The sequence below is a fragment of the Panthera onca genome, chromosome C1 (assembly GCF_046562875.1).
Source record: "Panthera onca isolate mPanOnc1 chromosome C1, mPanOnc1 haplotype 2, whole genome shotgun sequence".
Lineage (NCBI taxonomy): Eukaryota > Metazoa > Chordata > Mammalia > Carnivora > Felidae > Panthera > Panthera onca.
In genome coordinates this window covers 78,033,554-78,047,781 of record NC_138346.1, presented here as the reverse complement: position 1 = coordinate 78,047,781, position 14,228 = coordinate 78,033,554, and positions in this window count along the sequence as shown.

The window sequence follows — 14,228 nt, the reverse complement described above, 5'->3', positions numbered from 1 at the left end:
AATAAGAATATTCTGGGAGAGGAATCTGATTTAGTCAGGGTGAAGGGGGTGGGGAAGGCTTCCCAGAGGAAGTATGATATCCATTATTTAAAAAGTATGGAACTGGGGCTCCTGGGTGGCTCAGTCGGTTGAGTGGCCGACTTGAGCTCAGGTCATGATCTCTCGATCCGTGAGTTCGAGCCCTGTGTCAGGCTCTATGCTGACAGCTCAAAGCCTGGAGTCTGTTTCAGATTCTGTGTCTCCCTCTCTCTGGCCCTCCCCTGTTCATGCTCTGTCTCTCCCTGTCTCAAAAATAAATAAAACGTTAAAAAAAAAAAAAAAAGTATGGAACTGATATCCAAGAATGAGGTAAACATCCAAAATGTTAAAGACTATTTTTAGGTGGTGAGATTATGGATTCTTTTTATTCTCTGTGTTTTACTTCCAAATTTTTTATCATAAACATACATACTCCTCTATAAACATAAAAAAATAATTTTTTGAAGATTCATAAAAAAATAAATTTTAGGATTTACCCAATGCCCATTGTAAGGTGCTTAGTTACAGAACAGAGATAAAACAACTATAAAATCACTCTTAATCTCAAAAAGTAATAGGTACTTTGTTTTTTTATTTATTTTTATTTTTTTTAATGTTTATTTATTTTTGAGACAGAGAGCGCGAGTGGGGGAGGGGCAGAGAGAGAGGGAGACACAGAATCTGAAACAGGCTCCAGGCTCTGAGCTGTCAGCACAGAGTCCGATGCGGGGCTCAAACCCACGAACCGTGAGATCATGACCTGAGCCGACGTCAGACACTTAACCGACTGAGCCACCCAGGCGCCCCAAGTAATAGGTACTTTGAATAATGAAAATAATAGCTATCGAATTTCATCATCTTTTCTTGGGTGTTCAATAATATTTTAGTTAAGGGTATTGTGTTGATAGCATCTCCTTTATTACAATGTCCATTTTTATACAGCTCAGTAGATAAGTAGTCAGATAGAAATATGTTAGCCCACAAAATAATGAGGCTTGCTTAGATGCCTTATGATCATGCATGGCCATCCTTCCTATAGCCACAGTGATAGCCCATGTCCCAGCAGCCGAGTAGTCTAACTAGACTTAAGTCACTCTCTACTTATATTCAACAAATATTTTGATGGCAAGTGTTATGTAATTTGTAAGGAAGCTTTCATGAAATTATAAAATAGTAAATTATATAGCATGTAGATTTTGTATTTGCTTTCAATATTGGTTCTTTTTAAATTTAGACTTTCTCTAGTCTTTCCCTTGGCATATGTTAAATTTTAATTTGCATAGATGTTAAAATACATAGTACAAATAGCTCATGTTTAAATTATTTATAATCTTCTATATGGAATGGCGATGTGCAAGTTTGAGGTAATGGAATAACCTGGGATGTCCATGAAATCAAAAATGCAGAGGCAAATTAGAACCTTGAACAAAAGCCAGAGTCAACATGAAGATCAGACATCTGTATTTCTGTCAACTTAGAAGCAAATAGATCAGCTGATGGAGAGAAGAGGAGGAAGAAAATTGGAAAGTTAAATTGATCTCCTCTCAGGTTGCTTCTTTACTACCTGTAATAAGTCCGACTCCTCCCCCATATCATTGTAGTGTGTTTATATGATAAATCAAATGGCTCTTTTACAGATAATTTAATTCCTTTAAATTAAGGAAACCTTTTTTAATAGCTAGCACTTTAATACATGTGGTGCTTATAGCTCCCAACACATTGAACACCACTGCTCATTAGGAAACTCTTTAAAAAGTCATTTAGTGCAGACAGTAGATTTTACTTAGCAAATGCAAACCTATAATTCAGGCTCATCGTAACTGCAATATTATTCACAAGCTCAAAGACAAATATTATAAACATCCAAAAAAGTTAGGCCTATGTATATAAGATCACTGGACACATAACCAGAATATATCTTTTAAAATGGGCAATACTCACCATTTTAATTTTTCTTACCTTTATTAGGAATCTATGAACTGGCAAGAACCTAGCATTATCTAGAAAGTAATAAGTCAATGTTTCATTGCTTCTGTTCCTGCAAATGGCTTTAGATTTAAACATTTATTTTATTGGTGAAAACAAAAGTCCAAACTCCAGAAGTCTGAATTAGATTTAATGACATATTCTCTTTGCTGAGTCTTTGTCTCACCCAGACAGGTTAAAGTGCATGGGGAATGATTTGATCTCATTAACTTGCTGCTGCTGGCGGCTGGTGGTTATCACAGATGGCAAGGGTTTTCATCACAGAGCTGTGCAACCCGAGACCCTGAACAAAGGGGGCCCCCCCACCCAGTCTCCAGGTGGTCATTTCTGGTAATTAATGCCTTGGGGAAGGTTCAGCTCTGTAACAGTATAATAGCAGGTAGGCTTGCCAGGGAAGTGGCCCTTTCCAAAACTTTTTTTTTTTTTTTTAACCTTTTTCCTGTCAGTCTTATAGACAGTAGACTAGAGATTTGTGTTCTAACAGAGGAGCCAATTAGAAGGTAAGTATTCAGGGTAGATTTTACTCCTGGTCTTGCTGACAAAACCCAGGTATTCTTTATCTAGAGTGTTCAGTTTTATTCATCGCTTACCACTATTTGGATTTTGCTGGGAATGGCTTATCCATTTTAAATGCCTAATTTGTGTCATATGCAAAATCTAGTGGAGCTAATCACTGATACTCTGTGAAAAGGGGTGTTTGCTTAGTACTTAACAAACAGACTCTAACAGCTTCTCTAGTTGCAAAGAGCGAATTGTATCAGGGACACTGTTTCCAAATAAGAAAGCTGTTAATAACTATTGTTTCTGAATTTCAACTTGGAATTATACATTAGCTGCTGGAAAGTCTTGAGAGATATGAACAGAGAGGATTGGGCATTTGTGAAGAGGTATAAGATAAACCTTTCAAAATGAATCATCCTCTGGCAATGATCGCCATTTATTGAATGCTGATGTCAGTCTCCTAGCAGATATTATCTTACATAATCTTTATGGCAAACCCATGAAATAGGCATTGTTATACTTAATTTCACATAAAAGGAAATGGATCTTAAAGAAGCTAAATACACAAATCCATAAAACCAGGTGTGGACTAGGACTAGAACTCAGGCCATCTTGCCATACTTTGTTTCTTCCTCTATACTAGTGGTCCTCAAACTTCAGTGTGCATAAGAATCCCACGAAGGACTTGTCAAGACACAGATTTCTGAACCTCAGTCTAGAACTTGTGATTCAGTGGGTCTGGGCTGGGACTCCAGAATTTACATTCCTTACTTGTCATACCTGAGTGATACTGATGATGCTCATCTGGGGATCATAGTTTGAGATCCAGTGCTCTATACCATGCTGCCCTTCTAAGAAAGAAATTGAATTTACAAAAGTGGGCTAATGAATATCAAAGTTTAGATAACATTAAACTGTAAGAAAGCTTTACTTATGATTAACATTAATCAACTGAATGTGGGAGCTATTTTATTTTTAACATTGTTGATAATGAAAAGTCTTAAGGAGTAACAGTTCAAGTATACAAGCATTAATCTACATTATACATGTATCAAGTGTTCATCGAGAAGCTGATATAGGAGGTACAGTGATCAACTAGAAATGATACTTGTTTTTCAAGAGCTTAAAAATCTCAAGAGATGTACATTTACAAATTAGGCAGAACACAGAAATATAACAAAGGTAAATACAATAGATCTGAAAACACCATGACTGAAGATACTCATTCCAATGGGATATTAATTTCACTTTGAGGAAAACTATTTCTGAATATATGGTTTATTCTTTTTAATTTCAGATGTATTTTATATCATACCTCTGTTTTGTTTTGCTTTTGCTTTCATAACACTGTAGGTAAGTAAAAATCTTTTCTGTGAGTTTTATGTAGAAGGTGGGCATTAGTAACAAGTGATTCCATCTTCTATCATAGTCTAGCAATAGTGACAATAGTCTAAAAAATGAATCATAGCTTTCCTCTCCTGTGGATTTGGCTATTGAATTTGCCCTGAGAGTGTCCCCAAAGGGCCCATGGCCAAGAGACAGGGAGGGCCCAGAGCTCTGTGAACCAGAAGGTTGCAAATTTTGCTGCTGGATAATGCCTTACCTGGGGATCTGGTTTATTTTGAGTGCCTCTCAGGAGTTTGATGTGCTCTCTGGTGGGGGAGGGGTGAGCAAAGGAGTTTTGCTCTAGATAAGAAATCATTATTAGGGTGGGATAGAGTATGAAATGAATTCTGGGATTTAGTAAGAGGTAACCCAGGGCTGCACTGGCCATACTTTGAGGCTGGACATCCTAAATCTACAGCCTTTGTATCTCTCCATGTGGTCCCCAGACACAGTGAGTGACATTCCAGTAGTTGTTCCTTAATAGATCCTGTTTCCCAATATTTTCCGCATTTAATAAATTGTTCTCTTTTTTTAAATGAAAGATTCTCTTGGTTTTTCTTTAAATGGCAAGACCTTTAGTAATGCTGAAAATATATGCATTTTAATCTGGTGTTTGAACTTTAAGAAATTATGGGCCAAAGTGTTCTTAATATAGACCCTAGATTTTCTGAGATATTCTGAATTACATTTGTCTTATGCTTTATTCTGTTGTTCACAAAGCAAGTGAAGTCAAAGCATACTTTTGTTCATTTTCTAACTTTTGAAACTAATAACTGATGTTAGTCCTCTTTCAGTGCATCACCATCTATGTGAAGCCCTTACTTGCATTAAAAAAAAATTCATCCCCGTTATAACTCTAAGTGTTATTGTCATTCCTACTCTCTAGATGAGAAAGCTATGGCTTATAAAGTATACGTGGTTTTGCACAAAAACATCCTGATAAGGCTAGCTATATAATTTGTGGGGCCAAGTGCAATATAAAAATGTGGGCCCCTTGTTCAAAAAGTAGAAAAAAAGCTTTCCCTTTTCTTTTGCAGTCTCTGTCTCAAGCTGTCATAGTGACAGCTGTGAACTGTTACTCTCACTTGGGTATGAGGGTGCTCAAATGATACATGCAGATTCTATCAGGTGTCCAGAGCCTTATTCTGCAGCTAGTTGCACTGAGTATGCAAACCTAACCTGACTCTCCCCTGCCCAGGCCCCACAAGGGACAAAAGACAGGAGTGGTTGCTGGGCAGGGCTAAGAGGAGCAGCCTGAGTGAAGCTTAGGATCCTAGGGGAAGAGGGAGCAGGCAGCTGAGAACCAGCCCCAGGAAAGAGGGAACCCAGGGTCCAAGGCCCTGGCACATATGCCTTTGTTCCCTTAGATTTTGCTTAACAGATCACAAGTTCAGAGATAGCACTGAAATCCATACAGAGGACCGTCTTCTGAGACTTTGCTTCAGAAGGGAAGAGTTCGTAAAAAAGGCTAACGTTCATGAAACTTCATTAAGTCCAACACCCATGAAGCCAGCACTTGTTAGTATACTAAGTGCACAGTTGGGAATCCAACACAGTTTTGAAGCACTCCAAAGCCTAATTCCTTCCCATCCTGGAGTCATGTCATACAGTAGAGGAAATAGGAGTTATACAAATTCATTAGGGCTCACATAATACCCATGGAAGGTTTTTAGTACGATAAGAGGAATCTTCATTTAGGTCTCAAGTTGGAGTGGGGAGACAAACACCCACCTTTTAGGCAATCTATGCTACTGTAGGCTTTGACTTTCAGTAGTCATTATGCTTTCCTTCAAATGGTTTGACCTGCATATTATTATCTATATGAAAGCTTGCAATATGAGTCGTGTCGATGCATCATTATTTTTGCTTTAAAACAGATTTTTCTATTATGGTGTCCTGCAAACTTCCCTCCTGAGCCTATTAATTAGATTTTCCTGAAGCAATGCTTAATCTTGACCATGTGATTCTCAGCCTCAGACGGTAGGCACCGGGGGATATGATGGCCAACCTTCCCAAGAATTTAGGCTAGAGTCCTCTGGAGTGGAGGCTGACATCCACCCCAACCCACCCTGCTGTTATAATTTAATGACAAATTTCCCTATTAAGTCTGTGTTCAAATTTCATCTGAGGAAGGAAAAGCAAATTCACCACCGGACCTGCACGTTTCCCATTACCCTTAATAAAACATATTCCCGAGTGAGGAGTGACATTTTAAAAGAACAGACCTTTCAGCAGACTGTCTGTATGCCATTGTGCATAACTGAAGTCTGCCAGGTCACAAAGAGAGAGGCTGGGGAAGTGGATTAATATGTAAACCAACCTAGGTGACTTAAAATGATGAATTCTAAGGCATACTTTGTGAAATTCATTTCGTTTTGAGAGCAGTTGTACTCAGAAATGAATTTGTATTCATAAGGCTTCCCCCTTTTTCTCTTTAGAAAATGACAGGCTTTCTTCTTGAAAGTTTGCTTTTAACAATGTGGCAAATTAATTCTGTAGAACAAATATTTGTAATATAAATAAACTAAAGCATGATATAGTTTATATAGATAAACTAAAGCACGAAATTATGGATAGGAAATAAAATGTATTTTCCAAAAATACATAGGGTGTCCCGGTTTTTCTATGGCACATGACTTTAAAATGAAATGGATATAGTCTGTTGCATGTTTCTGGATTTTTAAGGAACACATTAAAATTCATATATGTAAGCCTTGCTTATTTTAACATGATAGACATAAAAGCACTCTTAATTTTTAATCACTGCAGCTAAAAGCATTGGAATTTAATTATTGTCCTGTTCTGAGCATACAGCAGTCTTTCATATCAGATAGGAGCCAGTGGAGCAAAGCTTAGGGGATTTGAACAGGCCTCCTGAGGACAGGATCTGCATTGACCTGATATTCTTCTGGAAGTTTCTACTGTGTATCATTCTAATTAGTGTTATTTCTTTGTAGAAGATGACAAAACATGATCTTAAAACTCTAAATATTCAAGCCATTGTTACAGTTAGTAGAATAATCATGATAAGTGCATTTCAGACTCGTAGGCCTTAGATCCCACCTAATGGATTGTCAAGAAGAAATATGGAGCTTCATAGGTCACACATTTATCAGCTCCCTACATCATCTTCAGAGTACTATCTTCAAAGGGGAAAGTTCATTAAAAAAAAAAAAAAAAAAAAAAAAGACTGAGCACCTGGAATCATGCATTTTCTTTTTTTAAATAAGAATAAAGATGCCTTGGGCGCCTGGGTGGCTCAGGCTGGTAAGCAGTTAAGCATCCCGCTTCTGCTCAGGTCATGATCTCGCAGTTCATGAGTTGGAGCCCTGTGTCGGGTTCTGTGCTGACAGCTTGGAGCCTGGAGCCTGCTTCAGATTCTGTGTGTCTCTCTCTGCCTCTCCCCTGCTCACGCTCTGTCTCTCTGTCTCTGAAAAATAAACATTAAAAAAAGAAAGAATAAAGATGCCTCTGATTAGTCATGGAGCATAAAGGATGCATTTGATTATGTGATGGGCATGCAAGTTTTGTTGGTACAATGAGTCAATTTTATCATTTTTCTATCCTGTAGTGCCTGTTGTTATTAAGGCAATATTTCTACAAATTTCAAACTAATCCATTGACTAGAAAAATTTGCATCACTATGGCTTCAATGAGGAAAATATTCAAGACAGTGCTTAGAATTGGTGTTTGTCCTTTGTCTTACCTATACAAAAGGGAAAGAAGAGCCAGAGGAAGACAAATACTAACTGATAGCTCTTAAAGATGGCAGCAGAGTCCCAGGAACAATGTTGAGTGAAGCTGCATTTCTGAAAATGTACTCAGAGCTCTTTGCTCTTCTATACGGCCAAGGTAGAATCCTTCCAAGTCTGCCTTAAATTAAATTTGCCTAAATTAGCTAAATGAATTTTATCTGCTCTGGTACTCCCTACAAAGAAACACCATGTCAAAGAAATATGCTGTGGATGCAGGATATTCCTATTTGCCAACTTCTCTGGCTTTGATCCCACACAAATCATGTCCTGTCAGTGCTGGAGAGGGGCGATTGACCATAGAGTCCAGCTAAACTTAATGAACTAAAAACCTGTATGTATTTTTCCAAATGAGAGGAGATTTAGACAGAAAGTTTAACCAAAACATGGCGATCTTCTCAAAATTCTTAAAGTACCAATAGCGTCATGGTGAGCCCTCATTCACATCCCTGCACCTCCGTTCCACACTACCTACTAGCTTTCTCTTCTCTGGCCTGACTGGTGTACAGACCCTTCCCTAGGGCTGGCTCTTCCTCTCTCCTCTGGTATTTATCCCATGCAATCTGCAAATGGTTGAATTACATGTCATTGTATTGTAATTTTTATCCTCTCCAATGCAGCCTAACTCTTATGTCATAACCATGCGTTTCTTCCAAAATCAGAAATATTTATTTTAAAAAATAAAATAATAAGCAAAATTGAAGGATACACAAGATGTTTAAAATAGATTCCTTTGCAAGCTTTCTTTGCTTGTAACAGAGCTGCCTGCCTCACATTCCCTCTCTTCAGGAACATCTTCCTAAGTATTTTTTTTTTTTTTTTATAGCCACGTGTATCACAGGGTACTCATTCACTTATCTGAGCATCATCAGTTTTTATTAGACCTTACCTCAACCATCCTTGAGCTACTTGGCAGCAGGAACCATCTCTAACCTAGACGGTGCAAATGTAATGTAGATTTATAATAGATTAATGGTAATGGTGGTGATGTCACCCACATTAAGAAGAAATAGCTTATTCGTATAGCTTGTTTTCGGAGTTTCTATTTATGTTCTGAAGCAGAATGAGAAAATCTTCTTTGATTTAGTTTTCTTAATTTAAAGGAAGAAACATAGTGCTGTGTCTCAGTGTAAAACATATTGCCCCAATTTTGTAATCTTCTGCTAAAAATCAGCAGAAAAATAAATTTTTCAAATGATTTGTGTATTTTCAGGTGTGGTAGACTTCATCCTTTTAAGAAAAAATTCTCTGGAAAGACTAGATAAGCACCGTCAATGTTAATATGTCCACAAGGTAGAATGAAAGAAAGGAAAAAGAACTCAACATATTTTTAAGGTTATTAGCTGGTGTGTGTGACTGTACTAATTGAAGTTACTTGAGGGGCACCTGGGTGGCTCAGTCATTTAAGCAACCGACTCTTGATTTCGGCTAAGGTCATGAACTTACAGTTCATGAGATCGAGACCTGCATTGGGCTCCACACTGTCAGTGTTGAGCCTTCTTGGGATTTTCTCTCTCCTTCTCTCACTGCCCCTGCCCTGCTTGCACATGCTCTCTCTCTCTCCCTCTCTCTCTCTCAAAATAAAATAAACTTTAAAGTTACTTGAACTAAGTAATGTGTGTGTGTTTTACCTCATTATTTAACTGATTTGTTTAGAAAACACGTCATTAAATAATAAGGAAAAAAAGGAACAAACAAAAAATAAAGTTTTTTACTTAAAAAAAATCTTTTGGTTTGAAATAGTTTGACTAATTCACTGGAAGTACCAGAATTTGAGCAAACACCACCTCAATGGTAAGTTCTCGAAGGAGTGGGGGCCATTTTTCTTTTTATAGCCATTACAGAGGTCTCTCTTTAATCCTGGACCATCTTGTCAGGGCTAGACAATGTTAAAGTGATTTATTGGTATGCTGGCTGCAGGTTGGCCTTTTAACTCACAGTGGAACATTATTCCATGCCCTAATAACTAATTAACTGAAGGGTTGGATTTTACTTTTGGATAGAGGAAGATTATGTGTGCATTAAGGTAACAATGAGATGCCAAACAGTAGTGTGCAACTATGGCAAGTATGTGAGAAACCTTTTGAAGGCTATTGCATGACCGCAAGTATAAAGTCAATGATGATCTGAAAAGCAGCTATAGAAGCACCCGGGTGGCTCGGTCGGTTAAGTGTCCAACTTTGGCTCAGGTCATGATCTCATGGCTCATGAGTTCAAGCCCCAGGTCGGGCTCTGTGCTGGCAGCTCAACCCCTGGAGTCTGCTTTGGATTCTGTGTCTCCCTCTCTCTACCCCTGCCCCACTTGTGCTCTTTCTCTCAGAAATAGACAAACATTAAAAAAAAATTGAAAATCAGCTATAAGTCAGTGATGACTCACTGTATGTAAGATTGGCAGCAACAGGGCTTGTCACATTTTACTTGCCTCTGGTGAATTGGACCGACCTGTCGTGTTTTGGTCCAGTCCCATTTATTGCCCTTGTATAATATGCCCAGTTAATCAAGAAGAATTTCACTCAAGATTTTAGCCAGTTCAGTTTGTATTTATAACAAAAGCATGTTTTTCTACCCATATCATTCTTCTCAAGGATTACACTTGACATTTCAAGATGCCCAAGATTGTTAATTTCTAACGTTAATTGATAGGAATAGCTTTTCAGTAGGACCCATCCTTATGCCAAGATGCGTGGGTTAGGACTCAAAATAAAAGCCAATGTTTCAACTGCTTCAACAGAAGTACAGAGAACAGTTTAGCCAGGTGCTTTCTGAACCAAAATGTCCAAATATATTGGGTTTCTCAATTCCCAATCTATCAAATCAACAGCATCCTCTAGAGAAGAATAAATAGACAAGTTGCTCTCATCAACACAGCCCACACCAAATATCACATTGTTCGGCAGAGTAAAAGAAAACTTTATTGATTTTTTTTTCATGGGGAATGTGAAACCAGGCTAATAATTTAGCTAGACTTGTCAGTTAATTTGGCAAAAATAATGTGGAAGAACTTTTCCTCCTAAAAATGTTATCAAATCTAAGGATTCTGAAACAAAAGTAATACAAATATTATAAGTGTATCAAAAACAGTTTTATGAAGAGAAGATGCTTTCAAAAAATATGCTGTATTTGTACAAGACTCAGCTCATATTTCTCTATTTCTTCATTATGGATTGGGCACCCACCCATAATTAATCTCTGTATAATGTCTGTGACAGAACATTGTAAACATTTTATTTTCCTTCAATTTAACACAATCTCTTTGAACATAGACATTTTGGCATTTTTCTCTTTGTGAACCCAGCATATGGTATAGTGTCTTGTACAAAGCAGTAATTAAAGAACAGGTACTCTCTACTTCATACATGAATATGAAAACAATGGATCAAAAATGGTTTTATAAAGCTGTGCCTGATCTAAGTTTCATCTAGGTGCTAACAGTTTGCGTTCCCTAATCACACAGCATGTAAATCTGGAACATTCTGTACTAGCTCTGTGACCCTAGACAATTTACTGGGCCTCTCAAAGCATTCATTTCTTGATGTGTGACACGAGGGAAATTGTAGTGCCTACAAAGACTTCATGGGGATCAAATGAGTCCCAAAGTTTTCTTCCAAAGTTTTCAGAAGATTGCCTGACTCATAGTAAGTGCTCAATGAATTATTTATACATATCTTTTCAAAATCAAATATTACATTATCACTCTTCTTACAAATTATAGCCGTTCCCCTGTAAAAGAACATAAAAGAGTAAAAGAATGAATTTTGGAGTTAAGACACGTGGCTCTGAATTCTAGCTTTGCCACTTCTTAGCAGTCAGAAGGATTGATAGGTTTGCTTCTCTAAGTATTTTGTAGATGATGGATATTAAAATTTAATTCACACTTTCATTTTGAGAATTGAATGGAATAATATTTGCAAAGTGCCTAAAGCAGTTTGGTAGCATAATATATAACTCACTTTCAATTTAGCTAACCTAATGATTAGATTAGTTAGCTTTGCAGTACAGAAATTATATATCATTTCACCAGAAATTCAGAAAAAGATTTGAAGACGATAGATAATAAAGAAGTGACATAGATACTCATTGTATCCCTGAGAGCAATGACTAAACTTTGGCGTTATCATAGGTCAGAGGTACTCTCCCTACATGTTCATGTGGTTTTGTCTTTCTGGAAATGTCTTTCAGTGGAATGGGAAGTTCACTTTTGTTTCAAGGTAGTAAGTCTTAAGGGTAGACAGGCTGTGTCTGAGAATTTGTGTTTTCCAAAGTATGCCTCTCAGTGAGGAATACATGACAAGAAATCAACCAAGAATTGTTCATTAATGATTGATTTGTGTTTTATCACACAGAGCTGCTGAAATGAGAGACTGTCCATTATGACCAATGTACTAATTGGATACAAGTGAGTAAAATCTCTTATGCTTAAAGCTCATTCCAATTTTCTTATCATTAAATATTTTTTAAATTAATGCATGAATCAGTTTCCTAAATATAAATAAGCTATTTGCACATATGTTTATGGTGTGTGCTTTCACTCCCCAAATTAGATAGATGGAGAACAGAGAAACCATGAATACAGAATACAGAGAGAAGTAGAGATCTAGAAAATTCCAATTAATTTGATCCTTGTAGAGAATGGATATTTATCCTCTTTTTTTCTGTGTAGGTATATCCCTGTTGGTTTGGAATTTGATGCATGCAACAATAGATAATAGTTTAATTGAATACTTGCCATTTCATAAAGATGTCATCTTGATTCAGAATTGGGAGCATATTTAATGGGAAAATCATTCAGACTTAAGCACTATATCTCAGCAAGTAATTCAGATTTAATCTGATTATTGAAGGTGTTTATTTCAACTTGACTATTCTTTATTACACTGTATTACCAATTTATACTGATTAAAATGCTAATGTTCTATGTTAATAAAGGATTATAATTAAATTTGAAACTTTTTCTAAATTAGCAAGACTGAAACATTTACAAAAAATTGTACTAGCCTGTGTACTAAATAATGGAATTATGAGATTTTGACATAAGATGATCAGAAGCAATTTGGGGCAGGAAGCTGTTCTGATGGTTCTTTGTTTTTTGTGAGGTGTTTGTAAAGCTTGCTTGCCTAGAAACTTCTTATATGCCACTTCTGTAAATATTAAAAGATAGGGATGGAAGCAGAACCTTGAACTATCTGTAGCCGCTCCAAACTCAATTCTCCATTTTTCCTCTGCTTAGGGTTTATTACACTAGCCCTTATTAGTACTAATAGCATCAAAAAGACATTACATATTAGTAGGTGTATTTGTCGAACTGATGCATTTGAAAGTGGCAGATATTGGTTCTAATTATCTTCCCATTATCTAATTTTAATGGCAATTAAGTCTTATCCACCGTTAGTTTACTTGATGTACATCATTTTTGTACTGTCATGTTAAATCCCTACAATGTGGTATCACTGTACATCCTAACAAGAGGCACTCAGGGACATACATCTTGTTTATGATTGAATTGATTATTTATATATGTACATATAGCCAGAGATGTTTAAGAATTTATATGAACCAAGAAATGAGGTTTCCTAATATAAATGGAATGTACCCTGCTGCTTGTAGTTCTGCAGGCTACTTAAAAGTTCTATGAGAAAGACCTTTATTTATTTTTTGTTTGTTTGTTTCAAGTTTTTATTTAAATTCCAGTTGGTTAACATATAGTTTAATATTACTTTCAGGAGTGGAATTTAGTGATTCACCACTTACATATAACACCCAGTGCTCATCACAACAAGTGCCCTCCTTAATACCTATCACCTATTTTTTTAATGTTTATTTATTTTGGGAGGGGAGCAGACAGAGAGGAAGGGAGACAGAATCCCAAGCAGGCTCTCTGCTGCCAGTTCAGAGCCCAATGTGGGGCTCAATCTCACAAACTATGAGATCATGACCTGAGCTGAAATCAAGAGTCAGATGCTTAACTGTCTCAGCCACCCAGACACCCCAGTACCTATCACCCATGTAACCCATCTCCCTGCCCACCTCCCATCCAACAATCTGACTTTCTTCTCTCTTCATTAAGAGTCTATTTTATGATTTTTATCTCTCTCTCTCTTTTTTCCCCTATGTTCATCTGTTTTGTTTCTTAAATTCCACACACACACACACACACACACACACACACACACACACACACACATATACATATATACACGTGTGTGTGTGTGTGTGTATAAGTATGTATGTATATAATGTGGTATATCAGTCAATGGACATTTGAGCTCTTTCCATAATGTGGCTATTGTTGATAATGCTGCTATATCATGGCATATGTATCCCTTCAAGTTACTATTTTTGTATCCTTTGGGTAAATATCTAGAAATGCAATTGCTGGAGTTAAGAAATGGGCAGAAGACATGAATAGACATTTTCCCAAAGACATACAGATGGTTAACAGACACGTGAAAGGATGCTCAGGATCACTCATCATCAGGGAAATACAAATCAAAACTGCAATAAGATACCACCTCACACCTGTCATAATGGCCAAAATTAATAGCACGGGAAACAACAGATGTTGGCAAAGATGCAGAGAAAGGGGAA